Below are 19,949 nucleotides of genomic sequence, written 5' to 3'. Positions count from 1 at the left end.
CAGGAGAGCTATGATGTAATCGGTATTGCTGAAACTTGGCTTCATTCCTCACATGACTGGGCTATTAATATTCCTGGCTATGCACTCTTTCGGAAAGACAGGGTAAAAAGGAAAGGTGGAGGGGTCTCTATGTGAGAAGTGATATTAAAGCGAGTGTGAAAGAGGGCATGGTAGATGGAGAGTGGGATGAGTCTGAAGCATTATGGGTGGGACTGCATACAGATGTGCGTAGTTCAAAGTTAATCATTGGAGTTTGTTATAAACCACCCAATATTAATGAGGAGGTGGAGACTCAGCTCCTTGCACAGATGGAAAGGGCTGCAAGGGCTGGGACGGTGATAATAATGGGGGATTTTAACTACCCAGAAATTAACTGGAGTAATGGCACTGCTGGGACAGTTAAAGGGCAACAATTTATAAACCTATTACAAGACAATTTAATGGTCCAGTTTATTGAGGCCCCAACTAGGAATGGTGCTCTGTTGGACCTGGTAATCTCAAACCATGCAGAGCATATTACTAATGTTCAGATAAAATAACACCTGGGTAGCAGTGACCATAACATTATTTCATTTGATGTTAGCTGTAAGCAAAAACCACATACGGGAAAGCTAAAAACACTTAATTTCAAGAGAGAACATTTTCCAAGGATGAGGGCTGATCTCCAGGACTTATACTGGGAGAGAATATTGGCATCAATGGGCACAGAACAGAAATGGGGATTCCTCAAAAAGACTGTTTGTGAACTCACTGCAAAGTATATTCCCAACTTATCGACAATAAGTTTAAAAGGCTAAAAATAAAACCTATGTGGCTCACGGCCAAAGTTAAAAAAGTTATAAACTATAAGAAAAGAGCTTTTAAAAAATATAAAAATGAAGGAACACTAGTGTAGTTTAAATGTTACAAAAATATAACAGGATATGTAAAAAGGAAATCAAGAATGCAAAAACTCAAAATGAACGACAGATTGCAAAAGATAGTAGACAAAAAGACAAACCCCAAAAAATTCTTTAAATATAGTAATAGTAAAAAGATCAAGTCTGAGCATGTAGGCCCTTTACAAAAAAATGTAGATTGGGTGACTGGGGACAAAGAGAAGGCTAATTTATTAAATACTTTCTTCAGCTCTGTGTATATGGGGGAGCTCATGTCCATAATGGGGGTGGTAGTGACAAAGCCCTAAATGATACACAATGGCTCAAAAGTGATATGGTCCAGAAATATTTACACAGAATAAAGGTGGATAAAGCACCTGGGCCTGATGGCATCCACCCACGGATCTTAAAAAGATTGAGCTCTGTCATTTTAAAGCCATTGTAGCTAATTTTTAGGGACTCATTATTGGCACAGGGCCAATGTGTTGCCCATATTTAAAAAGGGAACAAAGTCTTTACCAAGTAACTATAGACCTGTTAGTTTAACTGCTATAGCTGGGAAGATACTGGAGAGAATAATAAAAGACCACATAGAGGAGTTATTGCTGGAAAAAAAAAAAATATTTAAGCAACAGACAGCATGGATTCATGAAAGACAGAAGTTGTCAGACAAACCTGATTTCTTTTTATGAAGAGGTAAGTAAAACCTTGGACAGAGGGGTGGACGTGGACGTGGTATACTTTGATTTTGCAAAAGCATTTGATACAGTTCCGCACACACGGCTCATGTGTAAGGTAAAGTCTACAGGATTGGAAATATCAGTTTGTAAATGGATAGAAAACTGTCTGAAAGACAGAATTCAGAGAATAGTGGTTAAGGATTCTTACTCTGAATGGTCTAAGGTTATCATTGGTGTACCCCAAGGTTCAGTGTCGGGACCCTTACTTTTCAATATCTTTATAAATGATATTGGGTCTGATATCAAAATTAAAATGTCTGTCTTTGCAGATGACACCAAGCTATGCAGTGGAATAACATCCTTACAGGATGTTGCCAATTTACAAGCCGACCTCAATGCTCTGTCTAATTGGGCGACTAAAGCCTCGTACACACGATCAGTCCATACGATGAAAACGGTCTGAAGGCCAGTTGTCCTAGGTTAACCGATGAAGCTGACTGATGGTCCCTCGTGCATACACACCATCAGTTAAAAAAAACGATCGTGTCAGAACGCGGTGACGTAAAACACAACGACGTGCTGAAAAAAACGAAGTTCAATGCTTCCAAGAATGCGTCAACTTGATTCTGAGCATGCACGGGTTTTTAACCAATGCTTTTGCATACTAACGATCGGTTTTGACCTATCGGTTAGCAATCCATCGGTTAAATTTTAAAGCAAGTTTGCTTTTTTTTAACCGAAGGTTAAATAACCTATGGCGCCCACACACGATCGGTTTGGACCGATGTAAACGGTCCATCAGACCATTTTCATCGGTTTAACCTATCGTGTGTACGAGCCTTTTGTGGCAGATGAGGTTTAATGTTGATGAATGTCAAGTTATAAACTTGGGGGCTAAGAATATGCATGCATCATACATACTAGGGGGAGTACAATTGGAGGGATCCAAAGTGGAGAAGGATCTGGGGGTTTTGGTAGATCATAAGCTCAATAATAGCATGCAATGCTAAGCTGCGGTTTCCAAAGCAAGCAAAGTCCTTTCTTGTATTAAGAGAGGACTCCAGGGAGAGAGATATCATTTTGCCCCTGTAGAAATCATTAGTGAGACTTCATCTGGAATATGCAGTTCAGTTTTGGGCCCCAGTTCTCAAAAAGGATATTGGGGAACTTGAGAAAGTGCAGAGAAGGGCAGCCAAACTGATAAGAGGCATGGAGGAGCTCAGTTATGAGGAAAGATTAGAGGAACTGAATTTATTCACTCTTGAGAAATGGAGATCAAGGGGGGATATAATCAACATGTACAAATATATAAGGGGTCCATATAGTGAACTTGGTGTTGAGTTATTCACTTTAAGGTCAACATTGAGGACAAGGGGGCACTCTTTATGTCTAGAAGAAAAGGGAAAATGGTTCTGGCCAGCTCAGTAAAGTGCTTTAAGAAAGGCCTGGATACTTTCCTAAATGTACATAATATAACTGGGTACAAATATTCATAGGGAAAAGGGAGTAGCCGCTCAAGGTGGGAACCCAGATGAATATCCTCCGTTGCAGACAACTCAGGTGCAGGCAATGCACTTAGCAAAGCAGGAACAAAAATAGTTTCTGGACAGCCGCACTCTGAAAAAATTGTAGCCTTTATTAAAAGAAGGACAGCACTACAAATCACAGCAACATAAAATAAAACCCGACTGCTGAAGCGTTTCACACAGAACTAGTGCTTAGTCAAAGCTATGACTAAGCACTAGTTCAGTGCGAAACGCTTCAGTATTTGGGTTTTATTTTATGTTGCTGTAATTTGTAGTGCTGTCCTTCTTTTAATAAAGGCTACAATTTTTTCAGAGTGCGGCTGTTCAGAAACAATTTTTGTTCCTGCTTTACAAACATTTATAGGTAAAGTTGATCTGGGGAACATCCGATTGCCTCATGGGGGATCGGGAAGGATTTTTTCCCCTGCTGTAGCAAATTGGATCATGCTTTGCTGGGGTTTTTTGCTTTTCTCTGGAACAACTGTGGGTATAGAATTGGGTATTAGGCATGTGCATTTCGTTTCGTTCCGAATCGAAATTCGGACACATTTTTCATTATTCGGACATTCAGATGCATACGAATTCCCGAATTGCAATATTAATGAATTTAACGAATCCGAACGAACGTTTTCGATTCCGAATCGAAAACCCGCGGACGAAATTCAATCGGAATTCGATTTTTTTTTTTTCGAATTCCGATCGAATTTCGAAATTATATTCGAAGAGAGAATTTTCGAATTCGACCGGATTTTTCAAAATTCGGTCGAAAACGAACGAGTTCCGAAAACGAATTTAACACATGTAACGAACCTAACTTAACGAAATTAATTAAATAACGAATTAAAACGAAACAAAACGAAACAAATTTTTCCCTTTTGCACATGCCTATTGGGTATATGTGATTGTATGATATTATTTTTATTTTATTTCTTATGGTTGAACTTGATGGACTTGTGTATTTTTTCAACCTGACTAACTATGTTACTATGTTACCCCTGATATATGCACCTGCAGCCAAGGGACAACTGCAAATGATGATACAAGTGGGTTGTCCTCCCAGGAACCTGAATGGTGGGCTCTACACCTTACAGCCACAATGGGTGAATGCAGTAGCCACTTCCATCACAGGTAAATCTGGTAAACAATCCCATAGGACGGCGGCCACCTCTGTTAACGTTCCTCTTATGGCAGGTCACATTGCCTAAACTCAGCTGTGTGAGTATTGGCGATTGCCTAAACCTATCACTAGGAAAAAGTCAACAAGGAAGTTCATGTAGCCAACAGGATACTGGATATTAAGTTGGGACCCACACTCAGAGCTAATAACACCGTTGATCATTCCACACCTGTACCACATCAGTAGGGTGTCATGAAAAGGTTTCAGCCCACACAAATTGTGTTTACAGCAAGCAGTTAAAGGGATTGTAAAGGTAAAAAGAAATTGCCCTAAATAGCTTCCTTTACCTTAGTGCAGTCCTCCTTCACTTACCTCATCCTTCAATTTTGTTTTAAATGTCCTTATTTCTTTTGAGAAATCCACACTTCCTGTTCTTCTGTCTGTAACTCCACACAGTAATGCAAGGCTTTCTCCCTGGTGTGGAGAAAGCCTCTTGAGGGGGCGAGCAAGAGGGTCAGGAAACTCTACTTTGCAGACAGAGAAAAGCGCTGTGTGTTAGTGGGTGTCCTGACACTCCTGCTCGCCCCCTCAAGAGGCTTTCTCCACACCGGGGAGAAAGTCTCACATTACTGTGTGTAGTTACAGACATAAGAACAGGAAGTGAGGATTTCTCAGAAGAAATAAGGACATTTAAAAGCAAAATCGAAGGATGAGGTAAGTGAAGGAGGACTGCACTAAGGTAAAGGAAGCTATTTAGTGAAAAAAATATTTCCTTTACAACCCCTTTAACACATGAAATATAGTCATATGATTGCATCTTATCCAGCCAGTCTATAACTGGATGCTAGCACTCCAGGTACCCTGATGTAACATTGATCAGTCTACAATAATTAGTAATAGTAATAGTACTCACTGTCCTGTTTCCTCTAGTAAGGGCTTGGTGTTGGTTATGATCCTCTGATGTTCCAGATCTTGATTAATGTTCAATAAGTGTGGTCAAATCTGCAATGCTGTGTGTCAAACACATAATTCATTGCAGGTGGTTATCCTGTGTGAATGCTGCAGACATGCAATTCCCATGTTGGACAATTTTCCCATGACAGGGAAAGGTAATTCAGCCAGGCATCAACAGCAGTGTCTCGGCCACAGAACACAGAACATCCAATTGCCAGTCAGTACTGTGATTGGGGACTCCTGTAGGTTCCTCTGGGTGGTTAGGCATGCAGCGCATCAGGGGGTGTGGGGTCCATTCCTGTGTCTGGTCTGTCTACATACAGTCTGTTTTGTTCCTCCCGCAACCTTTATCGGTACATAGAGGCTCTCTTCCTGTCACTGAATTAAAAATGCATATAGGCTCCGCCTACTGGCTGCCATGTCTCAACTATGGTATATACAGTATATATTGATCAGCCCTAATGGACTGAATAAGGAATAAAAAACCTCAAATATAATGCAAATCAACCTGCAAACTAATGTACTGATCTCAATGATCTAATTTCTTGAGACTCTTAAAATGACAGGACAGTACAGATAACCCTCAAATTACCCCGTTTTGGAGAGTAGACAGTCAGAGGTATTTAGTTAGAGGCATGGCTAGTTTTTTGAAGTTGTCATTTTTTTGTCACAATTTTATTGAGAAAATAATTAAGAAATTAAATAAAAAAACATTTTTTTCAAGATTCTTTTTACATACTGTCACCATACTGTCACCATACTGTCACCAGTCACCAATTTCATTTTTAAACTTTTTTTTTAGTTTGTTGTTCAATGTCACTATAGTGACACTGGGGAGGATTACTTGTTGGTCAATATGATAATTAGCTGTCATGAATGGGTTAAAATTCATGAACAGCTAGTTTATGGTCATGATATGTGATTGGCTACAGCTAGCCAGGTACCATGTGATTGTTGTGGGCCAATCACAGATCATAACTATAAGCAAGCTATTCATGAATGAAAATCCATTCATGGCAGTTTGTTCACATTGGTATCATGTGATCAAGATGACCAATCATAGCGATTAAATGACACCTGGTACCCAGTTACTAGGAATTGTGATCCATTGTGTCCAGTGGACACAACGGTCAGTGCAGAGCAGTGCGCCCCTTACCCGGAACAGGCTGTTTGACATACAGGTACAGGTAAATGTACTGCAGGCAGTCCAGAAGCAGTTAAAGAAAGGAAGGTAAAATTATGCTGGCCAACAGACTGAGGGCATCTTGATATGAAAATTAAAAGTATGGGTTTCCAGTTTTTGGGGGATTTATACTTACCTCGGTGGATAGAGAATCAGACCGATGCTCCATCTGTCCCCCGGCGTCTGTGCACTGAGAACCGAGCCAACGAACATCGCCACTGGCTCGGTTCTCACAGATCCCCGAGAGGAAAGAGGCTGACTGTCAGTCAGCCTCTTTCCTCTCTGCTTCTCCATGCTCATTGGAGAGCTGAGCAATGGAGGGGCGGGGAGAGGCTGTCTCAGCGGCTCACTGATATGCTGAGACTGCCATCAATCAGGGCAGCTGGCAGATCCCGACTTTGAAGTTATGATGACGCGCTGCCCTGACTGATGGCAGTGATGTCAGCAGACTTCAGACCACTCTCCGCTGAAAACGGGTCACAGGAGTGCAAAACAAATTGCACTCCTGTGCTCCAGAGGAGAAGCCCAGCCTAAAAAGCTCAGGTTGGACTTCTCTTTTAAGTAATGCAGAGGAAAGATTTGGGTTGAAGGTGATTATTGAAGCAAAAGTTGTTTTTTATTGTTAAATTAACTATTCATTTTCAGTCCTCTTTTTTCATCACTACATGATTATCATTGTACACCTGAAGAAGTCACTTGTGAGTGATGAATGTGTGCAAGAGTACAGTTAAAGAGGTACTGCATGTGATGTCAGCGAGTCTTCCACTCGTTTTTTTTATGCTTACTTTTAATCTACTTTTGTGAGTACCCAGTGTATAAGCTGTTTTTTTTTATATCATTAAATTGCTCCTACGTTATTACACTATTGGTGCTCTCCTTTTATCTCCCCGTGTGAGGATCATTGCCGCTCCTAATGGCCTGAATTTCGTTACTGTACTCATCCATATAGAGTTGTTTTATGCTGTTACCTTACAGCAGTAATGTAAGGGGACATCTGCACTACCTTTAAGGAAATTGGAACCTCTCCTCTGCAAGCACTATATGTTTGAACACCTGGCACCAGCACCAGCACTTTATTATCTGCGTTTCAGTAGCGTTTAGCATGAATACAGACGTTGTATCCACAGATTATTTTAGCTATCACCCATGTATAGTTTTCTAGCCCTGCCGCTTTAGCAGCGCTAGCTGTTATATTCACTTAGCACACATTGTTTTCACTTTGGATTTGATGTTATGCACCACTTAAGTCATGTATTGAAGGATTACTGTTTAGATGCACTTATTTTGATCTAGCACTGTATTTATGAGATTTACTTAATTCCTTATCTCATACAGCGCAGCACTATCTATTTTATTTATTCATTTTTGGTTTTGATACACTTGCAGTGCCGCAGCAGTACATTTTCTCCCCTTCCCCCTTTTTTGTTACCATTTCCCCCTTATCCCCCCCCTTTTTTCCCCCTTTTAGCTCCCTCTTTTCCAAGTCCTTTGGTAGCGCGGCAATACCCCTTCCTATATTTACTATGATTATCATTACTACTTGATTTCATCAATACACCAGGTGCAATATTTTTGAGGCTAAATGCTAAGTTTAGTCTAGTGTAGAACTTGTGTTTGTAAAAGAGTAGCTTTTTATAAAGGTCAATGGATGAGACTGAAAAAAGGGACAAATGAGGAAAAAAGATGGAATTAATAAGAAGCAAGCAAAAGACAGACATTCCCTCCCAATAAGACTGAAACTATGCATGTGTGCAATGGCATCTCCATCCTTTGGATATGGTAAGAATGGTCCACTCCTCCTGCTTCATTCTCTACACAGGTTAAAAATTCATCAGTGAGAGTAAGACCCTCAATAATGACCACATGACATGAGCACAGAATAAAGGACAGAGTGATAATTATATATAAAATATTGATTTTTTCCTACTTTTCTGGGGAGAAAACATTGATTACAAAAGGTTGTCTTGTTATAAAGCTAATCTTGTATCTCCATTACAATTTTACTATGCTAACCACAAGCACGTCTTCCCACCTACAGCTCAAATGGTTGCCATTTATCGCTAAGACTCTCCCAAGCAAACACCGACTTGGGTACCTATCTCTGATTATTCACATCAGCTCCCCCACTAAAAATGCTTCTCCCACTAATGGTCCCAAACTCATCTCCCATTGATCTACAGTCTGAGCTGTAGGTGTACTTCTCTATCCTATTTCACCAGTTACGATCTTAATTTTAAGAGGACACAATAGAAATACTACCTAAGAAATGTTCTATGGTCTCTCCCCCCCTGGTATCTTTCCTCGGTTGTTCATTGACATTCTTGGTTTCTATTGTCAACATGTTACTTTCTCTGCTAGCCTAGACTGACTTTAATCCATCCATTGTCTCCAATCTCAAGGCTTCTCTATCTGTCTCACCTCTTCAAGGCTGCCCATTGTCAGTGGAGCAGGATGATAGATGCTCCTCTATCAGATGTGACTCTTCCTCCCTACACCCCTCTGCCTAGCTGTCTTTACTACCCAGTCCAGGGCTGAAGCGGGGTGATGCATGAGGGGAAGGAGAGGATTAGTCACAGTCTGATCCAAATTTCAGTTATAACTATTATGGGAACCCTGGACATCGCTTCCAAGTCTTACCAACTAAGTTATTTACTGTTCCTGTATCGCATGCGTGCAAACTTTTAGTTACATTGCTCTGTTTTTCAAACTACTGATTGTATGAAGGGGCTAACACCTATGTCTATCTACTCTATGTACGTCTGTACCCAATGTTTTGCTGATTTTTTTTTAATAAGGTATATTATTAAAAAAAAAAAATTTCCATGTTTTAATAGCATTAAATTAAATCAAGCTAAATGGTTTATTATAGACTATCAATATATAAATACTTCCAACTTCATGCCACCCATTTTCTGGTGGAACCTGTTAATTTTAATAGAAGGAGGTTGAAAAATTAACTCTTTCAAAGATTAAAAAAGTGTTCATGTTCAATTGGTCAAAGTGTTCGACGTTTAGCTAAATCTGGTAATAAACCTCAGATCCCTGTGTAAACCCGCTTAGTAATTATCAGGCGATCCCCTGACTTCCATAATGCTAAGTGCCCTGTATATATGCCTTATTAAAAAAAAAAAAAAAATCGAGATCTGACAGCCACAGTGGGAGGGGCCACGAATCCCCCACTGATGTCAGTCGGAAGGAGGGGAGGAGGAGAGAAGAGAGGCGGCCAATCACATGAGCACCAATCGGCTCTAGGAAATAAGGTATAGAAAGGCATATTGTTTTAATAAGGTACATATACAGGGCACTTAGCATTATGGAAGACAAGGGATTGCCTGATAATATATAATAAAATAAACAAAATGATAAGTTATTTCAGGAGCAGGAGGGGGCAGGCCCTGACACAGAGCTGACAGGCAGGGAGGAAGTGGAAGAGAGAACAGAGGAGAGCTGCAGATAGCTGTGGATGACGAAGGTACGTAAACTGACCACAGTGTCAGAGCTCAGCAGCCATGATGAACCATTGTCAATTTACAGGGGGGATGGCAGAAAATTTTAGGATCAGCCAAGTATTTCAGGTGATACAGGGGGCAAAATTACACAGCACAAGCAGTGTGCTTTTTGTCATGCTTAAAAGGAACAGGATCCTTTTTTTTGTGGTAGTGTGATAGTTTTGTTAACCGCAAAGGGGTTAATATGGATTCTACTGCTGTTCCAAATTCAAAGTTCAAATAACCAGCGTGCACGCAGGAATAACTCACTGACACGACTGTCTCAGTTGAACTACACCGTTATCTCTGCTTTATTGCAGGCAATACAAACTTCTACATACAGCATGATACGTCACTATTATGTTAATGTGAACTAGAAAGCGCATCTAATTGGCTGAGATACAAGAAGAATACAAAAATGGGGTATCGATCCTAGCCATCCCTCTGATGTGTCTTCACTTCCACATTCCTAGACATGTGTGGGAGAGGGGGGCATTCAGTATGTTTGATCTTCTCCATTGTTTCTCGATAGGAGGGGTATTATTGGGAACTGATTTGAGTAAGGAAGGATTACATCAGTGGTATACATGAAAAAGCAATATAGACTTTATATTATAATAAACATGCATAGAGAATAGACATTTTCTAACGTATCATTGTGCTCATTACATTCCTTCACAGACCCCCCTAAAATGGTTATTTTCTATCTGTCCCTCAAACTAAAGGACCTCTGCGGACGGACAGGAAACGTGAACCCAATATTCCCCAGGGCGCGGAGTCTAAGGTCCAGCAGGTGTTCACCAGAGCCTCTAGTGGTGAGGATGGTTTTCGCTGCAACTGAACCCAGGTCACGGCCCCTGGGGTTCCCTATCCTATCCCTAAATCCCTATAGGACTGTGAAATTATGGACGGGGAGTGACTGTAAAGGAGTGAAAGGTTTATCTTCTTCCTTCATAAGGGGATCCTCTTCTTCTTGGTGGAGAAATGTAGGTGTTCTGTTATCTACAGCCTTGCTCATTAACTTCTTTACAAAGGGCAGAATACAACATACAACCAGAGCTAAGAGAACTAGGAATATTAATACTGTTACCCCTATCTGGGTGAGCACCTTTTGCCACCCACACACCCAGCTGAAATATTGATCCCACAGGTCTGCAATAACTGAGTTCTTCTTCAACTCCAATGACAGATCTTCTAATTTCTTTATAGCTAGAATAACCTTACCATTTGGGCTAGCATCGTCAGGAATGTAGGTGCAACATGTTCCCATTTTCTTTATCATTTTACAGACACGTCCTTTCTCAGCTAACACCATGTCTAAGGCCATACGGTTCTTGAATGTCATATAGGAAGTGGGGGCTAACTGGTCAGCAATTCCCTGGAGGGTGTCTCTGGTGTAATTTACAAATCTCTGTTGGTTGTAATATATGTAGTTAATCCAATCTACATTCTTGTTGACAGTAGTCATGGGGATCAAAGACTCAAAAACAGCTTTTACCTGGTTCCTGGCTTTGAATTGATCAGGAACCCCCCTTGGGATCCCTATGGCATCTATGTACACATGAAGGTCAAAGCTTCCGGAGGGAGCTGCTTGCTTCCTCCTGTGACTGGGTGTGTTATGGTATAAGTTACATTGCCAGGGAACTGGAGGACAGGAGACTATGTTACAGTAATCAAAGATAAAGGTGGCCACATGTGTGTTTGAAGAGTTATACTAGAATGTGGTGAATAACTTGTCATTTTGTGTAATGGCTACCTGCTAAGCCCCCCCTTGGACCAAACAGAAAAAAGGATATGCAGCATAGTCATCATGAAGTGGGCGGGATCTTGTCCTCAGGGGTTGGAGATTTCTTGCAGTGGGAAGTGTGTATCCAGATGTTCTTCCCAGCCAATTTGACCGAGGTGGCTGTGGTCAGCAAAACTTGGAACGAACCATCATATATTGGCTCAGGAGATTCTCAAAAACTTCTTTACTAGCACCCAATCTCCAGGCAGTAGTTGGTATGTTCTTGTATCTAATTCAGGATCTGGAATGGGAGAAAACACTCAAACGGATATTTGTTAATGCTCTAGACAAACGTGTGATATAGCTTAACACATCAGATTGTAACTGCAACTACTGTGGGAACTAACAGCCAAGTCTAGGGGCTGAACCAAACAGAATTTCATAAGGGGACAGAGCATGTTTCCCCCGGGGGGGGGTGTCTGACACTGAACAGGGCAATGGGCAAACTGTCTGGCCAACTCATGTTAATCTTTTAGGCCATCTTTAACATCCTGTCCTTTAGAGTCCCATTCATCCTTTCTACCTTCCCGCTACTTTGAGGGTGGTATGGGGTGTGTAGAGCTAACTGACCTCCCAGTGCTGCCCAAATCTCTTTTGTAAGGGTTGCTGTGAAGGCTGGGCCCTGATAGCTCTCTATCACCTCTGGAACCCCAAATCTACATACTAGCTCACTCAGTAGTTTCTTAGCCGTGGTCTTGGCTGTCATGTTTGTTACAGCTTAGGCTTCTGGCTAACCAGAGAACATGTCCACCACCACTAGGGCATATTCATATCGGCCACTTTTTGGCATCTTTATGTGTTCAATCTGTATCCTCCGGAACGGATAGAGCGGTTTCGCCAAATGCTTCTGCAGTGTCTTCTCTGTCCTCCCCGGGTTGCATTTTCCACATACTGCACATGAGGCGCAGTAATTTCTGGTTAGGGTGGTTATTCCTTGGGCCCAGTAATACTTGTAGCTTTTTTGTGCCGGCGTAACGCAATGTATATGCGCTACGCCGGCATAAGTCGGAGAGCAAAATAGATGATTCACAAAGCACTTGCTCTCCAATTTGCGCCGGCCGAACCTAAATTTGAAGGCGTAAGCCGGTGTAAGTGTAAGTGGGTGTGAACTTATGCAAATGATTGTCTGAGCGTGGTGCAGTGGCTTACGCCTGGCTTATCTTCAACGGAGCATGCGCAGTGATGTCTAAGTCTGATCGCTTCCTTGTGCGCATGCGCGCAACTAGGCCCGCCAAACTTTCCGTTGTACGCCGGCCTATTGGCTTGCGCCGAGCGCAGAAATATGCCCAGACATGCATCCGTCCGACGCAAAATTACATCCTGCTTTTCCCCCCTGAGCAAGGTAATTTTGCTGTTCGTTTGTTATTGGATTGCTTCTTTTGCTTTATGATGTCTGCTCCCGTCAGCAAAAGGAAGAAGAACTTTTCTCCACAGGAGAGGGCAATAATTATTGCTGGTATGGAGCAATATGATCACTTCCTCCATGGTGTGGAGAGTCAGGATATCACCCGTGCCAGGAAGCAAGAGATCCTGGACATTATTGCCACTCAGGTCAATGCCCTTGGCAATGTCCCCCGCAGGGGAAAGGACATTAATGAAAAAATTCATGATCTGCGGCTCCGTGTGCGGGAGAAGCTTGTGAAAATTTGGAAGCACCAGAGTGGCACAGGGGGTGGACCACCCTGCACTATTGAACTGACCCCAGAGGATGAGAGGGTCGCCCGGTGTCTGCATAGGGAGCAGGTGGAGGGAGTTGAGGGGTTTGATTCCCGGGATGATTCCTCGAGGACAGGAAAGTCTTTTATATCCCCTATTTTGTGTGTAGCATGTGTGGGGGTGTAAGGTAACATGTGACAAGTGTGTGGGTCCCCCAACATGTGACTGCTTTGTGTCATCCACAGATGTGCAGGAGGGAGCGGGCCCATCTGGTGTCGGTGGCCGTCCCACCACATCTTCCGCGGAGCAGCCTCAGGAAGACCCCCAAGATGCTGTGGTGGTGAGGAGTGTCCACACTTCTCCTCGTGAGGAGTGTCCACACTTCTCCTCTTGAGGAGGTGGTGGAGGAGTCTGTGGACCTTGGCCAGATCGGCCTCATTATAGAGGAGTCCATTTTGATGGCTGGGCCCTCTCATACCTCCATCCCCATCAGGGGAAGCCCCTCTGCATCTCCCCCCAGCAGGGGAACCACCTCAAGGGGCTCCCCCTACACCCACTCCCTTGAGTCTTCTGCCCCAAGAAAGGCGACGCGGAAGACGAGGGGTGTACCCATTAATGTCCAGGACCAAATAGCCCTGGTCCAGAGCCAGCAGACCCGGCATATGGGGGAGATAGCCGGGCACCTGCAGCAGATGGCTTATAATGCTGGCCAAATCCGGGAGGCAGTGCAGGATGTGAGTTGCAACAGCTCTGCAGTGGCCACCTGTGTGGTTGACCTGCAGGCCAACACTGTCAACATGGTGGGCAAGGTTAATAGCCTTATTGAGGCTGTAAAGGCAAACACGGCTGCCATACAGGAGGAGGGGAGACGGAGGCAACGAAATGAGCGGTCTAACCTCACCCGCCAGCTGAGGATGCAGGCCCAAACCAACCTGGTCCTCAGCCGGATTGCCGTTGCCTTGGAGGGCAGGCAGCCATCACCTGCCAGGAGTGGCCCACCCGGGGATGAGCCACCTCCAGATGTCCCACCCCCCCACCCCAGGCTACCCTCAGGCAGCTGAGGAGCCAGAGAGGTGCCAGCAGGCGCAGCCGCCATCAGGCAAGATAAGTTCAAGACTTGTTTTACTATGCTCAGGTCATGAGTTTATTTTTTTGACTATGCTCAGGTGATGAGTTTATTTTTTTTACTATGCTCAGGTGATGAGTTTATTTTTTTGACTATGCTCAGGTGATGAGTTTATTTTTTTTACTATGCTCAGGTGATGCTTTTTTTTTATTGTGAAAGCACACGGTGAGGAGTGCTGCTACAGTGTGACTGGTGTGTGAATGTGGGGGGGGTGACACTCCTGCCAGTAAGGTTTGTCACCCTCAGTCGTTGGGGAGAAGTGATCCCCACGACCCGTGTGAATGGTGTATGAATGTACAGCGACATAATTGGAGCCTTGGCGTGGCGTTGCTGCTCCCAAGTCCCGTGCGGTGTACTTTGGGCTAATCCAATTTGATGAGGATGTGGGGTGTGTGCTAGGGACCACAGTGGTGTGCATGCGTGCACTCTCCTTGTGCCATGATGAATGTGTGTGTTTAATGTGCAAACATGTCTTCTGTGAGGCATCTTCTGACTGCTGCTCCCTCAGCAGACGGGGGACCCTCGGTTAGGGGGGATTGTGTGGTTCTGGTGTCAGGTCATCACGTAGCTCAATCTCCAGGCCCTTTCTCATGGCGAAGTTGTTCAGAATGCAACATGCACCGATGATCTGGCACAAAAAGTTTGGGGAATACATCAGGGTCCCCCCAGACTTATGCAGGCATCGGAAACGGGACTTCAGGAGGCCAAAGGTGCGTTTCACCACTTTACGGGTACGTATGTGTGCAGCATTGTATCTTTGTTCTCCTGGGGTTTGGGGAGTCCGGTATGGAGTCATGAGATGGGGTCCAAGTGCATATGCAGAGTCACCTGGAAGGGAAAAGACTGGAGGATGTTAGTCGTGCATGTGCCCCTCGTGATGTGTGCATCATGGGGTCGGACAGACATGCCTGACTCCCATCTCTATCACCAACCAGCCAGCTGTCCCCATACATGTTCTGTTCAAAATCCGTTGGGATGGTGCTTTGACGGTATATGAAGCTGTCATGGCTGGATCCTGGGTGTTTGGCACGGACGTGCCATATGAGGCATTGGGCATCGGCTGTCACCTGTACGTTGATGGAATGCCAGTGCTTCCGATTGCGGTATATGTGCTCTGTGTCACGGGGGCCGTAGTGTCACATGTGTGCAATCAATGGCACCCACTGTGCGTGGGAATCCGGCAATTCTGTAGAAATCCTCCATTGCCTTCTGCCGCAGGTGCTCCTGGGTGGGTCTGATGAAGTGGTGGGACATGCGTCTGAGGATTGCGGGGATAACCTGGTGCACACATCTGCTCATGCTGGTTTGTGACATCCCAGACATGACTCCACTTGTACGCTGAAAAGATCCACTGGCAAGGAAATGCAGTGTTGCCAGGACCTTGACCAGTGGCTGCACTGCATGTGCACAATGTGTCTTGCTGGTGATGTCATCCTGCAGGGTTCTGGCTATTTCCTGGATGGCATCAGGGCTGAATCTGAAGATGCGATACACCTCAGAATCACCCATGCCAAAGATGTTAATGCGTGTGCGGTATATCCTCTCCCGTGCCCTCCTACGAGTTGGCGGACCCATTAGTAGTGCTAGGAGCACGCCTGCCCCTGGCATGTTGGCAAACAGATGTGTTGTCCTGCAAGTGTGGGTGCTCAGCTTGCTCAGCTCGTCCGTAACGCTGCTGTAGCTGCTCTCCAGCTGACCTGTGTCCATCTGGTGCAAAGTTATTCCACCTTTTTGATGGAATAACTTTAGGCCTGATGTACGACTTGCGCGCACCAGGCTTAGCCTGCGTCGGGCGCACTTACATGCGTGAATCGGTGTATCTCCCTCATTTGCATATTTGAATAGGAAAACAATGCGAGCGGAAGATGCGTTGCACCTAAATATACGCTAAGTTAGGCCGGTGTAAAAAAGTTGCGTCGGTCGGAGGAAGCCTATTTTCAGGAGTATCTTGTTCTGTGGGTACGGAACAAAAATGCGCCGGCGCATATTTACACTTACGCCGCGTATCTGTAGATAAGCCGGCCTAACTCTTTCTGAATCTGGCTATTGCTGATTAGTGAATTCATTAAGTTCTTAGAGAGATGTGCAGGTCCATGTGCCCATTGGACGGCTGCTGGATACATTTATTTTGGTAAACAGGTTTTCCCTCTCATCAGATATAGATCTCTATCATATTCTGCTCCTTTAGTGATCCATTCCAAATTTTCTTCTGTGTGAGCCACCCTTTGCATAGAGGCTAGGTATAGCCTGTCAGATGGCACATGGACTTCCAAAGGCATCTGCGCTAAAGATTCACTCTCCTCTTCGGCCACTTCAGCCATTTTTCGTTGGTCTTTCGCTGCTTGTTTGGCAGCTATATCCGCTAGGTGGTTCCCTCTGACTTCTTGAGAATTCAGTTTGCCATGTACTTTAACCTTCAAGACAGCCACTTAGTCAGGCAGGAGTAGTGCATCGATTAACTCCTTGATGGCTGGGCCGTGTTTCACTGGTGTTCCGGCCGCTGTCAGAAATCCTGTAGCCCTCCAGATGATACTGAAGTCATGAACCACTCGCAGGGCATACCTTGAGTCTGTGTAAATGTTGGCTCTTTTACCTTCTGCTATCTTACACGGTGTAGTGAGGGCATGGAGCTCCGTTTCCTGAGCGGATACAGTTGGAGGTAGTGCTCCTGATTAGGGTTGAGCGAACCCGAACTGTAAAGTTTGGGTTCATACCGGACATTTGGGTTTTTGGTACCCGGACCCTAACCTGAACAATTTACTGTAAGTTCGAGTTTGGGTTTGGCAATGTAATGGCATGCTGCAGGGCAGCCAATCAACATTTGTTTAACTTGTGTGACATAGAAGCCATCACAGCCATGCCTACTAATGGCATGGCTGTGATTGGCCAGTGCAGCATGTGACCCAGCCTCTATATAAGCTAGAGGCACATAGCACAGCACGTCACTCTGCTTTAGATAGGGTAGGGAAAGGCTGCTGCTGCTGCTGCTCTGAGGGAGAGAATTAGATAGGAGTCAGACTGTCCTGCTTCAGAAATCAAATTACTCAGCGATCTACATATATGCAAGTCACTCTGCATTAGATACTAGGGAAAGGTTCCTGGTTTTGCTTGTAGGGAGAGAAATATATAGGAGTCAGTCCTGCTTCAGAAATCAAATTACACCAGCACTGCATATGTTACTGTGAGATACTCTGCATTAGGGATGAGCCGAACACCCCCGTGTTTGGTTCGCAAAAGAACCTTTGAACGGGCCTAACGTTCGCGCGAACGTAACAAACCCCATTGACGTCTATGGGACTCGAACGTTCGAATTCAAAAGTGCTCATTTTAAAGCCCAATATACAAGTTATTGTTGAAAAACAGGTTTGGGGACCCGGGACTTGCCCCAGGGAACATGTATCAATAGAAAAAAGTTTTAAAAACTGTTGTTTTTTCTGGAGCAGCGATTTTAATAAAGCTTAACGTGAAAAAAAAAAATGAAAAATTCCTTTAAATATCGTACCTGCTGGGTATCTATAGTAGTGGCACGTGTTTAGAACTGTCCCTGCACAAAATGAGATTACTATAATAAAAAAGTCATTTAAGACTGCTTGTGGCTTTAATGTATTTTTTGGTCCCTGCAATATCGATGAAAATCAGTGAGAAAAATAGCATGGGTTTCCCCACCCCCCTCCCCCCAGGTCATTAAAAAGCCCCTTTGGCCCTATATACTTTGAACAGAAGTATACAGGCGGTGCAAACAAGACAGGGGGGTAGATTCAGGTAGATGGGCGCATCCTTATTCCGGCGTAGCGTATCTCATATGCGCTACGCCGGCGTAATCGTGTGAGGTTAGCATAGTATTCAGCAAGCATTTGCGTGTAACTTTGCGCTGGCGTACCGTAAATTTGAAGGCGTAAGTGTAAGTGGGTGTTCCCTTATGCAAATGATGGGCTGAACGTTGAGTAGTTGATTATGCCCGGCGTATCATCGGCGGAGCATGCGCAGTCCTGTGGACGTACGATCGCTTCCCTGTGCGCATGCTCAGAACTACGCCGGTCCTACTTCCTGGGATACGCCGGCCCACCGGCTTACGCCAAGCGCATAAATACGCCCAGACATGCGCCCGTCCGGCGCAAAATTACATCCTGCTTTCCCCCCCCCCCCTGAGCAAGTTAATTTTGTTTGAGGGTGACATGGCAACTCCTCAGAAGGAGAAAAAGAGGAAACATAATTTTAATGCAGCGGAGATGGAGGTCATGTTGGCGGCACTGACCAAATACGACACCGCCCTGCATGGTGCCCAGCGCAAGAATACAAGCAAGGCACAGAGGAGGGCAATTTTTGAGAGTATCACCCTGGACATCAATGCCATTGGCAATGAGACCCAGAAATGGGATGATATCCAAAAAAAAATCAATGACATGCGGCGTTGGGTCCGGGAAAAATTGGTCCTTATTCGCAAGCATGGGACGGGAGGAGGACCAGCCTGTCCATTGCGGTTGACACCGGAGGAGGAGATAATTGCTCAGTGTCTGTCGCAGGAGCAGGTGGAGGGCGTCCCAGGATATGACTCCACTGTTGGGGACTTGGGGTCAGGTAAGTGTGTTTTATCTCCTATATGGTGTGTAGCATGGGAGGGGGTGGAAGGGAACATGTGACAAGTGTGTGGGTCCACCAACATGTGTTTTTTTTGTGTCATCCGCAGATGTTGAGGATGAAGCTGGGCCGTCATCGGCTGCAGGGCGAGCCACGCCATCCCCAGAACATCATGTGGTCCAGTCGGCCCCCCTTGAAATCCTGGGCATGTTGCTGGAGGGGAGTGCCCATAGGACATCTATCGGGGTTGTTGTGTAGGAGTCCATTGACCTCCACCAGGAGGACTCCATATACCTCAAGGAGGATACCACCATCCCTGGACTCCCCACCACCTCCCCGACCATCAGGTCAACCCCCTCCAGGGCAGCCCCCTTCAGGGCAACCCCCTCCAGGACAGCCCCCTCCAGGGCAACCCCCTCCAGGGCAAGCCCCTCCCCGTCTTCCGCATCTGGACGGGCCCCAGCCTCTCCTTCTCCCAGGAATGCTCTTCCACAGACGAGGAGTGTACCTGGAGGCCTCCGAGAAGGGCTGCAGGAGGAGCAGGGCCGGCAGACCCGCCATATCGGGCTATGGTGGGAGACTTGCGGCGGGTGGCGGACAGCCTGGCCTCCTCTGCCAAGTCCCAGGCTGCATGCGCAGCATCATTGCAGCAGGCCCTCACCCTGCAGGCTGATCTGGGCAGCAAAATGCTGAGAGCCTGCAGGAAGTGAGCTCCAACAGTGTGGCGATGGTCACCTGCATGGTGGAGCAGCATTCCGCCACAGCAGTGCTCACAGCAAAGGTGAGCGGGTTGGCAGGGGCTGTAGAGGCCAACACTGCTGCTGTGCGTGAGGAGGGGAGACAAACCCGGCGGCAACAGCACCACAACACTACCCGCCAGCTTAGGATGCTGGCGCAGACCAACACCGTGCTCACCAGCCTTGCCAACGCAATGGAGGGCAGGCAGGCACCACCTGCCAGGACTGACCAAGCAGGGG

The sequence above is a fragment of the Rana temporaria genome, chromosome 1 (assembly GCF_905171775.1).
Source record: "Rana temporaria chromosome 1, aRanTem1.1, whole genome shotgun sequence".
Classification (NCBI taxonomy): domain Eukaryota; kingdom Metazoa; phylum Chordata; class Amphibia; order Anura; family Ranidae; genus Rana; species Rana temporaria.
Note: the sequence above shows the minus strand (reverse complement) of the source record.